Source organism: Stegodyphus dumicola, chromosome 3 (genome assembly GCF_044657685.1).
Source record: "Stegodyphus dumicola isolate Sdum_Otavi_A_Nest chromosome 3, ASM4465768v1".
NCBI classification, from domain to species: Eukaryota; Metazoa; Arthropoda; class Arachnida; order Araneae; family Eresidae; genus Stegodyphus; species Stegodyphus dumicola.
The window spans coordinates 17,492,315-17,512,197 of record NC_140770.1 but is presented as its reverse complement, the minus strand read 5'-3'; the positions used below and the strand labels follow the sequence as shown (position 1 = coordinate 17,512,197).

The window sequence follows — 19,883 nt, the reverse complement described above, 5'->3', positions numbered from 1 at the left end:
AAAAGACACTGAAGGGGCTGAAAAGCTTAATTCACTATTCTGCTAAGTTTCAAATGTAAACAAATATGGCTGCTATGGTAAAAATATTAGGATTAGCCGCACTTTAAACAACTTTTAATTTGTCGATAATTCTACAACTATTGCACGCAGATTAACTAAAGACATGAAAAAATGAACCAGAAGTTAAGAACAACATAATTCAATATACCGAAAGCAAAAAATGCGCAATTTACCAACATATAAGTATAAAAAATCTGAGCTCACGGAACCGAGTAACAGATATATATTTATATACTTTTTTGGGTATATATTTATATACTTTTTTGGGTATATATTTATATACTTTTGGTGAGTCCGACTGCAAGATGACCTTGTATTATAATAATAATATGTTTCATGTTTGACAGTGGTATTTTTATTTCATAGTTTGTAAAAGTTACAAGTTTTTAATTAACAAACGCTACGATTTGAAAGCGAGCGCTGGAAATACTTTTCGAAATTAGGCACGTTTTTACTTCAGTGTGCGAGGCTGTTGCCACTCGGAGAAATGAGCGCGGAAATTAGCGTTTTTAGAGTTTTTAATTAATATTTCGTCTTATTAAAGTCGTACAAAGAGGAGAATGGCCGAAAATGGATTCCCACAAATTTTTGGATTCCGGAATAATGTATTTAAAATTTGGAAATGCTATTTTTATTTTATATTTTGTAAAATTTACAAATTTTTTTAACAAACTCTATGATTTGAGAGCGAGCATTGGCAAACCTTTTCGAAATAAAGCATTTTTATCTCCAGCGATTCCCGAGACTGTTGCCACTCAGCAAAATGGGAGCCAAAAGTAGCTTTTTTAGAGATTTTAATTAATATCTCGGCTGATTTAAGTCGTATAAAGGGGAGAATGGTCGAAATGGCTTCCCACAAATCTTTGGAATCCGGAATAATGTATTTAAAATTTGGCAATGCTATTTTTATTTTATATTTTCTAAAATTTACAAATTTTTTAACAAACTCCATGATTTGAGAGCGAGCATTGGCAACACTTTTCGAAATAAAGCATTTTTGTCTCCAGCGATTCCCGAGACTGTTGCCACTCTGCAAAATGGGAGCAAAAAGTAGTGTTTTCAGAGTTTTTAATTAATATCTCGGCTGATTAAAGTTGCACGAAGATGAGAATGGACGAAATAGCTTTCCATGAATTTTTGGAATCCGGGGATACCCCTCTCGAAACTCATCATCCCGCCGTTCCAGAGGAGATAATGACACATATAAACTGACCAACGAGCGTAGATTTTAAAGGTTTAGACAAGGCTTATATATTTGTAACAATCCCACTAACACTTTTTGTAAAGTTAAATTCTATTGGCATTTAAAATATTGCGATCTGCTTTTAGATGGAAAGGCGAGGAAAAAAATTGTCTTTAACTATCCTTTTCGTTTTGATACTTAATATACGAATATGTTTCTTGATTTACACTCATGTCCATAAAATAAGGATAATTCGGAGTCACGCTTAAATCGAACTCTAAAATAAATATATCACCTGTAAAATCACTACACACATCTTCAAGAATCATATGCAGATTTAAGGAAGTAACCAGATGATACGTCACAATGACGAGAGTGTAAGAGAGTGATATGTAAGGAATACAGGCAAAGAAGTAAAATTGTTCGCTGGCGCTTTATAAGCATTTCAGTGCAATAACCGAATAGTTATGACACAAAGGACGCATTTGGATGATTTTTTACGTGGTAGAATTATCGGCCGTCTGGAATGTGGGCGTACCCAACTGGAAGTATCAGACGAACTTGGAATTGCCCATAGTGTCATATCCAGGCTTTGGCTAGATTCCGAGATGATGGTAATGTGAGTAGATGTTACAGCACAGGTCGCCCCAGAGTTACAACGCCGAATGAGGACCGATATTTGGCAGTTACTGACAAAAGGAACACGCGGAGGACAGCCTCAGACCTGTCTCGTCAGCTTTCTTCAGCCACTGGTACAATTTCAAGGCAGACCGTGTACAGAGGCTTAGGGCAGATTGGTCTATATGCTCGTTGACCTGTCAGATGCGTTTCACTTACTGCAACTCACTGTCGCCTGCGGTTAGCCTGGAGTAGAGAGCATGCATTGTGGACACCGCAACAGTGGACTTGTGTGATGTTTTCCGACAAGTCCAGGTTTAGCTTGCAGTCTGATTCTCGCCGAACTCTCATATGGAGAGCTCCAGGTACCCGTAACCACCAAGAAAACATCATTGAACGACACCGTTACGGTGGTGCAGGAGTGCTCGTTTGGGGTGGAATTATTCTGGGTTCCAGAACTGACCTGCATGTTCAAATTGGAACCATAACAAGCCAAATCTATCGGGACGTCATTCTGGAATAACATGTACGTTTGTTTCGGGGCGCCATGGGCGCACAATTTTTGTTAATGGATGACAACGGCCGTCCTCACCGTGCAAACATCGTAAGCGAATGCCTTCAATCGGAGGATATCACCCGTATGGACTAGCCAGCATTCTCACCGGACTTGAATCCAGCACAGCGCGCGTGGAACATGCTTGGCCGACGAGTTGCAGGCCGTCAACTTCCTCCTACATGTCTATCGGAACTTCGGAGAGCATTGCTTTTTGAGTGGTGTAATATCCCCCCAAGATCAGATCGATAATTTGATACTCAGCATGCCTAGGCGTTGTACGGACTGCATTGCATCGTCTGGGTGACATACAATGTATTAACAATCATACCAACCATGTAATATTGTTTTTTCGTAAATAGGTGTTTTTTTTTTTTTTTTTTTTTTTGTAATTTGCTCCAGGGAGAAAAAATCGCTAATTTTTTTAATAATATCAAACATATAGCATCTTTCTTTGCTCTTTAGCTTTTGTTTAATAAATAAGCTTTATAAATAAGTCAAATTTGGTTTGCTTCTAACTCTTCCTTTGCCTGATTTTTCATTTTCCTTAATTTATGGACATGAATGTATTCATAACATCTTCAGTATTGAAATGAATTACAAGGTGACCCAGAAATATTACGGTACAAATTAAATTTTATAAAGAACTGAATGGCTTACATTATTAACAAATAATAATTTTAGGTTTTGTTTTACATATAGCGAATATTTTTTCCTCTAAAATTTTTTTATAATGGGACAAGGAATAATTTATCATATGAGCGTCTTTTGTAAAAGATTCTTATAAATATTTATGAATTTATCTAATTATAATTATACTAGTTTAGTTTTAAGGCACAGCTAAGTTTTGTATAATTTTCTAAAAGGATTCAAGTGACTAAAATTATTCTAACCTTGAAGTCTATATTCATTACTATTGAATGAAAACTTTTTTTTAAATTCAAACGATTATAAAATAAAAATGAAGAACCATTAATATGTTGTATAATCGGCTTTTATTAAAAGACAAAAATTTTAACTTTGAAAGAATTGTTTAATTCTCTTCTTCTTGTACTAAACTCCTATTTCTCTCCAGTTAGAGTGATTTTATGAAGAATTTTTAAAAAGTGTTTATAACTATGCAGAAAGAATACTGCATTTTATTCTTTCGGGAAACTTCAGCAGAACTTAAACATTCTTTCTCTTAAATTGGATTAAAAAACCGAGCTTAACGAAGTATTTAAAGAATAGCTAAAAAAGCAACTTCATGAATACGATCCGGCTTTCTTATTAGATAAGAATTTAAACAACTCATGTGAACTTTAAGAAATTTTCATCGGATAAATGACTACAAATTGTTAAGAAGTAGAGTTAAGAGTTGAAAACAAAAACTGATGCAGTAATTAGAAACAAGTAAATGAATTACTTGTAAGCGTGACTAGGATTATTAAACAATTTCTAAAAGACGGTGAAAAATAAAAAAATTATTAAAAAAAAATAATTTTAAGTGTTTGAAAATGCAACATAGCTTTTCATTAAATAACGTTTCTTTAGACCGAAGAGCGTTATCTCAGAATGGCTATTAATTTAGTTTTTGAATTTTGTATCGTTTTGCTATAAACGGTGTTTCACTTTTCAAATCGTTGCCACCAAATATTATCGTCTTGTATTATATTTAAGTTATCCTGGTTTATTATAATGACCTCCAGAATGTACAATGCGAAAAAAAATGTGATAGTTCTGTATGTCCCGTTTTACTGGGTCGATTGACGAAATTCAACTTGCGTTTTTCACGTTTCGAAAGCTCGACTTAGGATATGTATTAGATACATATATATATAGAGAGAGAGCATTGTTCTAATATAGGTATTGTGACACAAAATCGAACATTTTCTGAAATGACAGGCCAATTTTTTTCCATACTTCGATTCTACGACTCAAAGTATGCCAAACTGTGAAGTTTTGTAAAAATCGCATGACTAGTTTTTAAAAAATTAGCTCTCAAAATTTTAGCTCCTCCCTGTTGATTGAATTTGGTATATATATTTATTAGTATCACTTTTTTTTTATTAAACTTACTTGATTTCTTGTTCCAGAATTCGAAATTTAGGTTTAACCCAAATATATAATTATCATATTTCTTATAATTTATTTTTTTTAATTTGTATTTTTAAATAATTTTTATAAATTTTTCGAAAACTTTTTGTATTATTGTAGAGACAGTAGGTAATTTGGAAGCAGGAAAGATGAAAAATATGCAAATCCTTCGCCGGGAATTGAACCACGGACCTCTGGAATACATTCCCAGCGTGCAGACCACCACACCACGAAGGCATGCCAAGAAAGCGGCAGTAATACCTTATATTATATCCTATAAACCTTTTATCACAGTCTTAAAGTAGATGTATTTCAAGGCACATCGACACTTTTTTAATCAAAATTTTCTAAAATATAAATGAATTTACATATTCGCGCGTTTTGAAATTTGGTGTACTTATTATAAGCGATAATACCGAAAAATGTGTCTTACGCACTTTGTTAGAATTAGTTGAAAGAATGAAGATGGACCCTTTTTACCACTCCTGCATCAATGAAAAAAAAAAAAAAAAGAAAAGAAAAACATCTGATGTGTACACCACATGACTTCCTTGTACGGAATATTAAATTATACGCATTTTTTCTTGCATTTTATTTAAACTTATAAGATTGAATTAAATCTACTTCGCCGACAGCGCATAAACCACAATAGAATAAATGCATTCTTTAAAATTCACTCTATTTGTTTACCATAGCGACACTCTGGCGCTAGGTTCACTTAACAGTATTATATTTCGTTCGTATTATAACTCAGAATGCACAAAATTTATATCATTTACAGAATTAGCTAATCTTTGCCACATGTTCTATTCAAATACTATAATAAAGCTAGAACGATGTATAAAAGAAATTAAGGAAACAAAACAAAAAAGAAATGGTTTATCACAGACGATTGAGTATTTCTCATTCAATTAATTCAGTTCTCACTTCGCGACAAGGCAAAAATATATAAAAACTCAAAATATCTGTATTAAAAATTACGAAGTAAATTTTAAACACTTATTTCCTCGAAAAAATTCCAGAAAGGATTAAGCATGATTTAATTCGGAATAATAAAGGAAGGCGTTATCTTTGTTGTTGCGAAGCTAAGTTTCTCTAGATTGGCAACAAATCCACTATCCTGCTGTTTCAAATGTAAACAAGCAATGTCCGCCATCAAAAACGTTATTAGGCTTAGCGGCACTTAAACAACTTTAAAATTGTTGATAATTCTAAAAATATTGCATACAGATTTACTAAAGGCATAAAAACCTTAACCGGAAGATAAGAACAACATAAGTCAATCATTTTTAAAGCAAAAAATGTACAATTTACAAACATATCACATCACACGTCTTCGAGATCGAATCCCGCGAACGGGCTGGCCGCATGGGTGTTTTCGTGGTTTTCCCCATGTGTATCGTGTATACCAGCCAGTTTTCCTTAGAAAGGTCCTCCACGAAGGCATCCCTCCCTTTAGGCAGATAGCCCTCGAGGCTTTTCCATAATTAAATAACGTAACCTAACCTAACATGTCTCGCAGGTGTGTGACATTGCTTCGGTCAGAGACGAGGGGTGAAATTATTAAAACTCATTAGTATCTCAGAAATCACATTTTTTGCCTGTCTGTACAATATGGAGAAATTATGCATTTTTTGTTTACCAAAAAAAAAAAAAAAAATACCATCAGTAAAATTTAGTTCTTCCCCTTTTCGTTGCTTCTCTTTCTTTTCTCATATCTTATAACAACACCTATACATCATGTATCACTCAAAAAAACATTTCCTCACCCAATGTTTACATCCAAAAGCATTGTAGAGACATTAGGATTTTTTTGGAAGCAGGAAAGATGAAAAATTAATAACGCCTTCGCAGGGAATCGAACCACGGACCTTTGGAATACCGACACAGTTTCCAGACCGCCACACCACGAAGGCTCCTCTTTTTAAAGGACGACTGGGTTTTTTTTTTTTTTTAGGGGACCCAATCGCCAAATCCTGGGTGTAGAAAATCATCATCCAACACCCTTTTAGTTCGGGCTCCACTGTAGAGACATTAGGTATATTTTTGGAAGCAGGAGAATTGAAAAATTAACAACGCCTTCGCCGGGAATCGAACCACGGACGTCTGGAATACCGACCCCGTGTGCAGACCACCACACCACGAAGGCTCGCTAAGAAGGCGGGAGAAATACCTTACAATATAGTAGCCCCTAATTGTTATAAGCAATGAGTAGCAGGAGTAGGTGACACCTGCTAATGTTATTAATGAGTAAATTAATTTTATGTTAACTTTTCGATAAAAATACAATATTTTTCTTTAATTGTCTTAAAGAAAAATATTGTATTTTTATTGACAAAATAAAACAATATATAACAAAAAATAACAAAAAAAAAATACCTTTCTGTATTTCTCTTTTATTTGCTTCAAAAGAATGATTGTCATGTCTTTTAAGAACTCGCGAAACCAATGAGCCATACACTAACGTGGAAGGGAAAGAATTAGGTAGAAAATAAACGAGGCGTTGGGGCGGTTTGCCGTTGCCTGAATGAACGGCCGTTACGGGCGACTTCGATGCGAAAGAGTTAAGATATGTTTTCCTTAGGATGGGTTTCCCTGAAAAGACCTTATAAGGTATTTCTCCCGCTTTCTTCCTAGCGTGCCTTCGTAGTGTAGTGATTCTACACGCTGTGCCGGCTTTTCCAATTCACCTAATGTCTCTAAAAACTTGTAATTCTAAATCATCCATGAGCCGACAGCGATTGAACGCCACTGTTCTACAGCAACCTCGCCCATTTCACGAAGCAAAATTGATGGCAATAACAGAGGTAAAGACGTAGATTAAATGTTTTTTTAATTATCATTCCAAAAATGACTCCCTCTGTATTTTGACACATATTCTTCCATTATACATTCAACCTGAAGTGGATAATCAGAAAGTGGTAAAACGTTTCTAGTGTACCGAACTGGAAAGCCACCATTTCTACGGAATTTTACGTCCGTAATTCTTCGATTATTAAATAAATAGCAAAATACATATTAATAAAATTTTTTAAACTTTACTTTCCAACAAAGTTTATTGTTAGTTTGTACGAAGCAATTCGGAATTAAAGTGAAAATAGTAATCATTTAACGGCACAGCTTCAGTACAGCCCACCCAGAATTTTAAACAAAAAATATCGCCAAGAACGGCGATAAATGATATGATGTGGTAACCCATACTATTCGCCAAACGCAATATAAACAAGAGAATGGAATTACTTTTACAGCTAATATAGTAGCTACATTTATTCAATTTCAATACAAATTACCGAGATATCCATTTACTCATAGTTAAATGCCCATGCCAATGTATTCTTACTTTTCCGGCATAGTTTCTCTTAAAATTTATCTCGCGCTGCATTGCACGGGAAAATACAACATTTTTTTCATTAGAATTGTACTAAAATTAACTATCTGCACAAAATTTGTAACGCTACTTTCGGCGATTCTTTAACGCTCAGATATTGTGGAGAATACTGTTTTGGAGATCAGATTTTTGAATTTAGTTATGGATTGCTCTAAACCTGCTGTTAGTGATGTTGGAATTAAGTATCGAGAGATTTTAAAGGAAAATTTGGCTAATCTTTGGAATATGGTAACAGGTATTTTGGTAAGGAAATAAAGGTTACTAGCTAGGACTTTAGCAATAATCTGACAAGTGCACGGTTCGAATCACAGATTATTTTGTCTCAGAGAAATGAGAGATCATGACACATGTAATGTGACATTTTCCGAAAAATTCCTATCGTGATTTTAGCTAATAAGCACTTAGAAACAAGCTCGCTGCTAAAGTGCAGAATCGCCCACTTATTTGTTTGGCACTTTTTACAAGAGTAAGAAGAAGTGGATTTTTGTCAATTTTCCTTGACTTTTTAAGTGAAATAGGTCGATGTGTACATGAATAAAGTCAAGAGTGTGCGCAATGCCATTTTTGTGAAATTCTAGGATGTTTTTTTAAGTGAAAATAGGTCGACGTGTACATGGATATCGTGTATGTGCAATTCTTAAAAACGCGGCAAACAACGGGCGATTCTGCACTTTTTCCCGATTTCGCACCTAATCTTCGTCATGATTAAGCACTTTTGTTCCATAAAAGTTCTAGCATAAGCGTAATTCAGCTGGCGGATTGTTGAAAAAAATGTTGAGTTAAAAAAAAAAAAAAATACCATGCCGTTACTTCGTGAAAACAAAATGGCGTCCAAAAGAAAAACTAACAGGTTGCTGTAGCAGGCTTGGTCGCCAAAGTTTCGCCAAAACATCGCCAAGTTACCATAATCCGAAGGTTCACCGAAAATTTAAGGTGGGAGTTTTCAAACAAGCGTAAAAGTTTGGGAAAGCCAGACATTATGAATTAACAAGAGAGTATGAACTTTTTAGAGGATTTTTGATGGATTATTGAAGGATAAAACTTGTTGTGAAAAATGTAAGATACTATGCAAAGGTATCTTACATTTGGGAAAGCCAAGCAAAGGTGAGATTTTTCGGCATTGTTTTTAAAATTACATCCTTTTAACTTTCATTAATTATTTAATATCATCATTTTCATTAATTCATTTTCATTAATCATTTTCATTAATTATTTAATAATATTCCTTTCTTTTAAAATCGTGTATAATAGCCGTAAATGTATTTCTATTATCCACGATTTCTGGTGAAATCAAGATGGCCGCCATTTTTGAAACACGGAGTTTCGTCGAAAATCTGGATGGCAACCATTCCAAAACAATGTATTTCATGTGCTTTGGCGCCAAAACAAATTCGCCAAACTTTAAAGTTGGGCTATACTGAAGCTGTTCTCATTTAACACCTTAGTTTACATAATAGAGAGACATAAAGAACTATCTACATAATACATTGAATAACTGATTCATAAACCGTGAATCTGTTTTAGTTCGAAGTGTAGCTTCAATATTTAATTAAAACTCGATAATTAAAACACAACAAGAGACTGATTGTTCCACTGTACATCAGAGGAAACATTCCACTGTCAAATTCTTCTGCTCCACTGTTTTCATGTACTGTATTTACTATCAATCAAATTCCAATTATCACAAAGTATCGAGTGCATTTCCTTACACATCGCATTATTTCCTCTTCACTTAAACGTGATTTACTACAGTTACAGCAGATAAATATAAGCAGTTACAAGCTCTACACCACAGCGAAAAATGTAAGCCTTGTTTGACAAGAGGATCGGGTAAAGATTATGTTTCTCCTTTTATTTAATGCAGAAAATTTATTGATTTAAAGATTAACGATAAGCACATAAAAAACCCATTTGCATTGGATAATTATTATTTAAACATGGTTAATATACCTGAAGGTTCCTTTATCATTGAAAACATTTTATGAACATTTACTTAAATGGATCTGGCTATACGATCGTGTTCTCAAATATTCTGATTCACTGTCTGCGATTTATGATACTCCCGGTTTGCGGTCATCTTAAAAATGCTTGTTAAACCGCCTACAATTAAACACGCGACAGTTGTCTGTCTGAGGAAGAGTGATTTCGTGAGAGACAATTTATATTCCAAATCACTTTATTTTTTGAAAAAGAGTTTGTAGCTTTTTCATTATATTTCTTTATGCATGAGGAACATCTAAGATTAAATTTACAATTATAAGTTTTTCAACTGCTTTTTTACTTCCTAGTACCTTTACTTTTTTTCGGAGTAAAGGAAGTACTGCAATCATGAAAAATTCCGGGTACCATATTTCAACGAAAATATCATTTTGACCGCTGTCAGATGCAATTTAATGATATTTTTGTGCGACATCTGTACTTAAGGACAAAATAAAGGACTCTTTTTCCCAAAATGAATGATAAAACTAATTTAAAATGGATTCATAAGAGATTTTGCTGTGGCTTCGGTACGTACGTACATAAGTGCGTATGTATGTATATATTTCGCATAACTTAAAACGAGTAGGATCAGGACGTTGAAATTTTATACGTATATAGGCCTGCTGTAGCATGTAGTTGCGCACCTCCCTGTTAGGTAACAATCGGCCGGACCAAAAATATATAAATATATATAAAAGACATCAAGTAAAAAATTTAGAACTAATGTTTCACAAAGAAGAAAAATTTTGAAATTCGTAATTAATAACTTTCAAATAATCCTATAAATACAACAAACAATTCAATAAATTAAACCAAAACTTTTAAAACAATCAATACCCCAATTCAAGGGAAAAAAAACGTTAATGACACTTAAAGAAAAAAAAGAACACAGCTGATGAAGAATTCAATTAACTGCCAATTCAATTAACTTCATCAGGAGAAGGAACACTGAAATCAGTTCAAATCTCTCAGCGAAAATAACAGGCATTTTTATACTTTGTTTTTTTAAAAAATTCTTTTTTAATATATATATATATATATATATATATAGTAGCTGAGTAACAGACGGGGTATATATATATATATATACATATCATTATTAGTTATTTTATTCTCATATGTATGTAAATTACGCATTTTTTCTTTAAAAATTATTGAATTATGCTGTTCTTATTTTCCAATTAAGGTTTTTATGCTTTAGTTAACTTCCACGCAATAGTTGTAAAATTATCAACAATATAAAAGTGTTTAAGTGCGGCTAAGCCTAATATTTTTAACCATAGCAGCCATATTTGTTTACATTTGAAACTTAGAAGAATAGTGGGTTTGTTGCCAATCTAGAGATACTAAGGTTCGCAACAACAAAAGATAACGTCTTGTTTTAGTTTTGCGAATTAAATCATGCTTAATGCATACTGGAATTACCATTGGAATTACTAAATCATTCCATTTATTGACTCAGCGCAGCGTCCACAACAAATAAAGTAAGTTTCTATGCCTTCGGTGCCTTTTCGCCGAGAGAGACCAAAAGTAAACTTTCAGTTTTGTGCACCGAAAAACCAGTCTTCTTGCACGCTGGCTGAATTGTTTGTTTTTGCATGAGAACTCTAATTTTAACTGTAAAAATTGTTCTTTAAATTGTTTTAGTTGTATTTATGTTTTATATTTTTCAATTTTTAATGAAGATATTTCGGGGTTTTATGTGTTTTTGCCTTGCTGCGAAGTGAGAACTGAATTAATTGAATAAAAAACATATAATTAAGACACAATAACACGCCGAATAAATACTAATTCAGAAGTCAAACAACAAAAATCAGCGTTAATTTACAAAATTTTCACAGGACTAGTTTCGATGGTTTTACCGAACCATCATCTTCAGCTGCAAAACCGCAAATTTTGCGGTTTTGCAGCTGAAGATGATGGTTCGGTAAAACCATCGAAACTAGTCCTGTGAAAATTTTGTAAATTAACGCTGATTTTTGTTGTTTGACTTCTGAATTAGTAAAAAAACATATTTCTAATGAAATTCTAGGAGATAAGTTTAAACAGAATGTAGGGGAAAATGCGTATAACATAATATTCCGTACGAGGAAGTCATGTAGTGTACACGTCAGAATTTTTTTCATTTAATATTGGGAATAAGTGAATTATGTCTTAAGTTCCGTTAAGACATAATTAAGTTATTTTACCGATAGGACTTTAGAGCTCCATAGCGAAATAGAGGGTTAAGTGTGTGGTTTACGTTGCCTATTAAAGAAAAAAAAAAAAAAAAACATATAAATCCAGCACCAAAAATACTTGAAATTTAAAGATATGGATAACTAATAAGTTCCAAGCTAATGCTAAGATATAGAGGCTACTACTTGGTGAAGTGCAACTATTTAAATGCACTCATTATTAACTTCATGTATATTTGATTAGTGCCTATACTTATTTTAATGCTTAAGCAATGTTTGATGTGAATCACTATTTTTTTCTCCTTTTTTATTTCTTTACACAAAGCATGTAACTACGTTAGTTATACAGCAGAGGTCTTCAGACTTCGACGACGGCTTTTTTTGTGGAACCCCATCCCCTCCTTAGAAAAATCCGAAAGAGAGTTCCACAACCACTCCCTCCCGCCTTCCTAAAACAGATTCTCACACTCCCCGATTGACACTATCGCATTCGTCCCTTCTACTCTCCCCATCTTGGTTCGAATTCTAAATTCCACTCTGGTAATGAAGACAGTAGCGGACATGTAACCCTCCTAACACTCGCAAGAGCGTTAAGGGGGCTCATACACCTTAAACTCCTTATGAGCTTCGAATTATGTGACTGTTGCAAGAATTGAGATATTTTATTTATTTTAAAAGTAATAACCTCCAGCTTTTTACAGATGACTACATAATATAGCTGCTTTGGAAACTAGTAACCAGAAAGTTTGTGTTGCCACAAATATTTTTGTAATTTAATCAGCTCTGTCACAAAATTTTTTGTCATTTTTCCACCTTGCGCGCATGATATTTTAAAAATGACTAATGGTACATTCTTGAAATTGGATGTAATTCTTTATATGGACACTATTTTCTAACTGAACCAAAAATATGATGAATATTTTAATATTAAAAAATTTTATGCACGAAAATATTACAGATATTTTTAAGAAAATACGTTTTATAAACTCAACTCCAAATAAAATAAAAATTTAAAATGAAATTCTCAGTTTTTTTGGTTTACAGTAGTTTCCAAATATTATAAAAGCTATATATAAACTACGGAATTAAATAATGCAACAGATAACTTTAAACTGTGCGCGCAAGGTGCAAACATGACGAAAATTTTTGTCACAAAGCTGATTAAATTATAAAAATAATTGTGGCAACACAAACTTTCTGATTACAATTTCAGAGAGCAGCTATATTATGTAATGAGCCATAAAAGGTTGGAAGTAATTGCTTTTAAAATAAATAAGTTATCTCAATTCTTGCAACAGTCACATATTCGAAGATCATTAGGGGTTTAAGGTGTATGAGCCCCCTTAAGTTAATTAATTCATCTTATGGCCATTTATGTATATTATGTACATTTCATTTTGTATATTTTAATGTATGTTATTTTCTGTAAATATTTTTTCAACTTTTATATTTAATAATTTTTTGCAAAGATTGCATTCTGTTTATTATGTTTATAAAGGTAACTTTGAATCAACCTAAATGAAAACGAGTGTGTCGGGGGACACTTTACTCAAGTGAGAAACTATTATTCACCCTAACAATAATATCTCGCGTTTTTAAAAAATGTATAAACTAAACGGAACTGCCACATTCATAATAAATTCTACATAGTACATTACCCTAAATTCATTTCAGCTTACCAGTTTGGCATCATAATTCTTACTTGAGTAAAAGACGAAACACGTTCGTAATTATTAATTAATATTAATTGACCGGAGGTTTGTTCCCCATGAAAAGTCAAACAATTTCTGATCAATGATGATAATTACTTAGTTTATTGATTACTTTTTCATTTTTAAATGGTTCCATATTCAGTTTTTTTTCCATGATTCATATTTGATGTTTCTTTTTGTAAAATATTTTTCAAGGCTCGTTTTTAAATGCCTATAAGTTACTTCCTTCAACTAATAATTCATTCTAATAACTTTCTCAAAGGAGATAATATACTCAATAATCTATTAGTAAATAAATTAATATAGATTGTTAAAGATTTTGTATTTATTTAGCTATTTTTAGTAGAATTTGTAATTAAAATTGTTTTGTATTCCCGTGCAATTCAACACCAGACTTATTTGAAGAGAAAGCTACTCTGGAAGAAATAAAATACAGAAGCACGAGCATTTAATATTCTAATAAATAGATATCTCGTAATTGTACTCTTTTGCTATCCAGAAAAATCGAGAAAATACCAGACTGCTCTCGTGAATGATTAAAACGCTTATAAAAGCTGGAGGAAAATATCTCAATTCAGCTGTTTACTTAGTGCTGTTATTGACTGCAGCGAACTCGCGGTGAGACCGGATTGGCTTTCTCAGTGTTTTTCAATTGAGTTCTGTTTATATTTTAGTAGTTCAAAATATAACTACTGCGAGATATTGCGATATTGTACAAATTTCTCTGAGGAAATTTCAGCATTTTTGTTTTATTTCTTGCAATAAGAATAAATTTCATTAGCTTTTTATCGACTTTTGCATTCAATCCATTACGAACCTGTACGCACGCAACAATATATATATGTTTAATATACACCAACACTCTTACCCGGCTAGTAGGGCTCTGTTTTTCTTTCTCTTATATGACAGTAAATTGCACAATTTTTGCTTTAAAAGTGATTGAATCAGCATTATTTGTAGAACTATAAACAATTTAAAAGAGTAAGTCTCGTTAGGCTTAAAGTGGCTTCTGTTTGTTTGCAGCTGAAACTGTCAGTAAAATAGTCAGTTGGTGCACCAACTTCATTGTCTTTTGGCCCAGTGGATTAAAAGTTAATTTTAAACTTTGTCTTTCTCTACGTTAGCGGAATTGCTTGTATTTTCGTAGAAATTAACGCATGTTTATTTAAAAAATCCTAAATTTTTGGAATCCGAATCGTAATAGATCCTCGAAAAAGAAAAAAAGACACACCTGTTTATTTAAAAAATTCAAGTGAAATTTGGTAAACGAAGTACACTCATGTCCATAAATTAAGGTAATACAAAATCAGGCAAAGGAAGAGTTAGAAACAAAACAAATTTGACTTATTTGTAAAGCTTATATATTAAACAAAAGGTGAAGAGCAAAAAAGTTGCTATATGTTTCATATTATTAAAAAAATTAGCGATTTTTTCTCCCCGGAGCAAATTACAAAAAAAAAAAAACCCTATTTACAAAAAACCACTATTACATGGTTGGTATGATTGTTAATACATTGTTAGTCTCCCAGACGATGCAATACAGTCCGTACAACGCCTAGGCATGCTGAGTATCATATTATTGATCTGATCTTGGGGGATATTACACCACTCAAAAAGCAATGCTCTCCGAAGTTCCGGTACACATGTAGGAGGAGGTCGACGGGCTGCAACTCGTCGGCCAAGCATGTCCCACACGTGCTGTACTGGATTCAAGTCCGGTGAGAATGCTGGCCAGTCCATACGGGTGATATCCTCCGACTGAAGGCATTCGCTTACGATGTTTGCACGGTGAGGACGGGCGTTGTCATCCATAAACACAAATTGTGCGCCCATGGCGCCCCGAAACAAAGGTACATGTTGTTCCAGAATGACGTCCCGATAGATTTGGCTTGTTATGGTTCCAATTTGAGCATGCAGGTCAGTTCTGGAACCCAGAATAATTCCACCCCAAACGAGCACTCTTGCACCACCGTAGCGGTGTCGTTCAGTGTTTTTTTTTTTTTTTTTTTTTTTGTTGTAACGGGTACCTGGAACTCTCCATATGAAAGTTCGGCAAAACTCAGACTGCAAACTAAACCTGGACTCATCGGAAAACATCAAACAAGCCGACTGTTGCGGTGTCCACAATGCATGCTCTCTACTCCAGGCTAACCGCAGGCGACAGTGAGTTGCAGTAAGTGGAACGCATCTGACAAGTCTACGAGCATACAGACCAATCTGCCCTAAGCGTCTGTACACGGTCTGCCTTGAAATTGTCATACCAGTAGATGAAGAGAGCTGACGAGACAGGTCTGAGGCTGTGCTCCGCCCGTTTCTTTTGGCAGTAACTGCCAAATACCGGTCCTCATTCGGCGTTGTAACTCTGGGGAGACCTGTGCTGTAAGGTCTACTCACATTACCATCATGTTGGAATCGTTGCCAAAGCCTGGAGATGACACTTTGGGCAATTCCAAGTTCGTCTGATACTTCCAGTTGGGTACGCCCACATTCCAGACGGCCGATAATTCTACCACGTAAAAAATCATCCAAATGCGTCCTTTGTGTCATAACTATTCGGTTATTGCACTGAAATGCTTATAAAGCGCCTGCGTACAATTTTACTTCTTTGCCTGTATTCCTTGTATATCACTCTCTTACACTCTCATCATTGTGACGTACCATCGGTGTCATCTGGTTACGTCCTGAAATTTGCATATGATTCTTGAAGATGTGTGTAGTGATTTTACAGGTGATATATTTATTTTAGAGTTCGATTTCCGCGTGACTACGAATTATCCTTAATTTATGGACATGAGTGTAAATAATTAAAACTGTTGAAGTTTAATTAACTTTCTGAGCATAGTTTGACAAAATATGTTTAAATAGTAGTGCAGTTTTTGTACATTTTTCCAGATAAGGGAATTTCCGGAATTAAAGTATTTTCCAGAATGATGAAATTAAGGAGAAATTTTACAAGAGTTAATATAGGTAAACACTGAATGCAGAAGACAAAACGCGTTCTATTCAGATCCTCTTCAAGGTGAAATTGGTTAACTATATGCGACCGAAATTGCAGAAAGGGCGATTAATAATTGCTTATGTTAGTAATCTTTCCAAAATTTTGAAATCTCCATCATCTCTATCTACGTACAAAAATAAGAAATTGGCATTAAAATCGGAAGATAATTAAATGAGTGATATGCTTTTTGCTTCGTAAAATTCGCATGCGACGTTTCGCGGTATACGTTTTTTGTTCGATGAAGTAACCATCGCGTATTTAAAATTGGACGGAAAAGTAACCTTAGTCTGACGTAAATTTTGTATAAAAGCAACATATCTCGATAAGTTTTTTCTGGGGGGGGGGGCTCCTCTTCTGAAGAAGAGGGACTTGCTTTTGGTCGCCCTCAAAATGGATAAAGTTTTGTTCAAAATCTTTGCCGAAGTAAGGTTGTTTTTCGTGTGTTTTTAAATTGGCATGTTTGACTTTTAATTTAATCAGCCCATAATTCATTATCTAAGAAATGACATGAAATAAAAGGAAACGTATGTGTATATAATAATAATAATAATAATATATGTTACCGTGAAAGACCGAAATTGGAGAATGTCGATTTTCACCGGAGAATATCAACATTCACCAAACACGTCGGTGAAAGATCGAATATTGCATTACATTCTTGTACATTCGGACCATCACCGGTGTATGTCGATAATCACAGATATGCTCTGGTGAAAGTCGAAAAGAGAGGTCATAAAGAGCCAAAATAGTTTAAGTTGTTGCAATAAATAAGATTTGAATCACATAATTTAGTAAGTTTTAGTTACTAAATTATGTGATTAGTTAGAACGTACTGTACGTGTGTGAGTTAGAACGTACTGTATAATTAAGTAAGTTTTTAACTTCTGTTATTTTCCTTTCTCATTTTGAATGTATTGTGTGTTTTAGGTTCTCATGTTCTTAAGTTCTTATTTCAAGTTTCAAGTGCGTTTATTCGCGACTGAATTACGGAGAAGGAAATATAAAATTGTTATATGTTCAACATTCACCATTAGTACATGGTGAATGTCGACATTGACCGGTGTAAGTCAGAAATAAGATTATTTGGAAAATATTTCGGACATACACCAAGAGACTGTGTGAATGTTGACATTCACCAGTGAAAGTCGACATTCTCCAGATTTCGCTGTTTCACCGTAACATATACACACACAAAACTCGAGGAAATACTTTTAAATAAAGTGCGGCAAACAAATGTGCATAGTTTAATAGGCCGTACAAGGAAAACATGTGGTATTCATATAATTTTTTTTTATTGGTGGTACTGAAATTTAATGATAAATATTACAATCAAAATGGCCACAGGATTGAAGAATATGCTGCTATTAAAGAAATTCCTATAGATCCGCGAAACGAGGCTCCATGTCTCAGTTCCAGACGAGAGGATCTCTGCAAAATGTGACGCATTTCGAGAGCCTTCTTTAATTTATAAAAATCATATTAAAGGTAAAACAAAAAGCTAATTATTCAGTGAAGCATTTTCTCTAAGCAAATATTGGAAAGAGCTGAGATACATTCCCCATGGAGATACTTCTCTCAAATGTTCATTATCGTCTGTCAAAAGGACGTGGAAATTAGACTAGGGAATGACATGGTTTCCAAAGTCATTATAGTCTCTTAAGGTTAGCGGCAGAAATTAAATTGGCAAAATCTTACCGATAAGATTCGTTTAACGCTTTTGCGTTGGCAGAAGGGTATACTTTAAGAAATATATAATTATACGTTAATTATGTTTGCAAAAGAATTGCTTGTAACAAGTTAAACGCTTAGATTTTAGTATTATCGTTTTATCTTAGTAATTACTTCTTTCCGGAGAAAATTATTGGTTAGACTATTAAAACATCGTAACTAACACCCACTGTTAATTAATTATGAACATTTGTTAATAACTGGATAACGCAGATAGTTATTGTATCATTTAAGGAATACCAAACAGAAGCCAACACTGTAAAGATCATTATTTTAGTTTATAAGTGCTAGTATTAAGAAGATTCTTTCTATGGGAATTTGTACCTATGCACCACACGTGTGCATGTTTGGATCAAGGAAAGCATTTTTAAAATCCAAACGGCATTTCCTTTTACAATCCGCTTAAATAAATTAATTAAGTGGGCTCATACACCTGAAACCCCTCATGATCTTCGAATATGTGACTGTTGCAAGAATTGGGATATTGAAACCATTATTTCTCAGTTATGTATTCGGCATTTAATTCTATAAGAATATTTTATTAGTAATTCAAAAGATTAAGCTTATAAGTATTTATTTATTTTTATCCAACCAATTTAGATAAAAATTATTTTTATCTAACCCAAAGCAATTTCCCCAGAAGTGTTATTAATTTCGTTTTGGCATTTAACGTCAGTTCAATATATATCTCGGTACACTTTACAAATTGTTGCCACTATATATTATCGCCCTGCATTATATTTAAAGAAAAAATTAAATAACGAAGAGTCTGCATGAATGTATGTATGTTTCTCGAATTCTGATAAAACAACGGTACCTAGAGCCATCGAAGTTTGAATAACGTAGTCCTCCATCCGAACATGGGCATCTGGAAGCCCGAATTTTGAATTGGTTTTATTATCTGTTTCTTACTTTGTCAAACATTAAAGAATATTTCATTAACAGAGACTGAACGATTTCAAAGCGTGCAATGACAACACTGTACGAAAAAAAGCATTTTTATCTCCAACACGCGAGGCTGTATATAGGGAATTTTAAAGAGATGTTGTTTTTAAATATTTTGTGATATTGCTGTTAAATCGAATTTTATGTGGTTTAAGTGCGAAGAACACGATATGTAATACATAAAGGTAACATACAAAAGGTTAAAAAAAAAGCTCCTTTGGGCGTAACATAAAATCTGGAAGCTTTAAGATTTTATTTTTTTAAATTTTATTATTAAAATATTTGCACGTATATGGTACGATATAAAAAATAAAGAGGGTATAATTAAAGTTCAAAGTGTATGAAACAATTAAATTCTAAACGCAGCATATACAGCCACATCGTGCAAACGTTGAAAATGTTGCAAAAAAAAGAAAGCAATTTTTTAATCACATAAAAAATCGCTACTCCTCTGCTATCGGGACC

At 33.5% G+C, this 19,883-nt stretch overlaps 1 protein-coding gene across 2 annotated transcripts in view; it reads right to left on the bottom strand.

Moving 5' to 3' along the window:
• LOC118183731 (neuronal acetylcholine receptor subunit alpha-2-like) overlaps positions 1–19,883 on the bottom strand; it is a 938,599-nt gene that overhangs the window by 533,500 nt on the left and 385,216 nt on the right. The gene's annotated exons all lie outside the window — the stretch shown is intronic.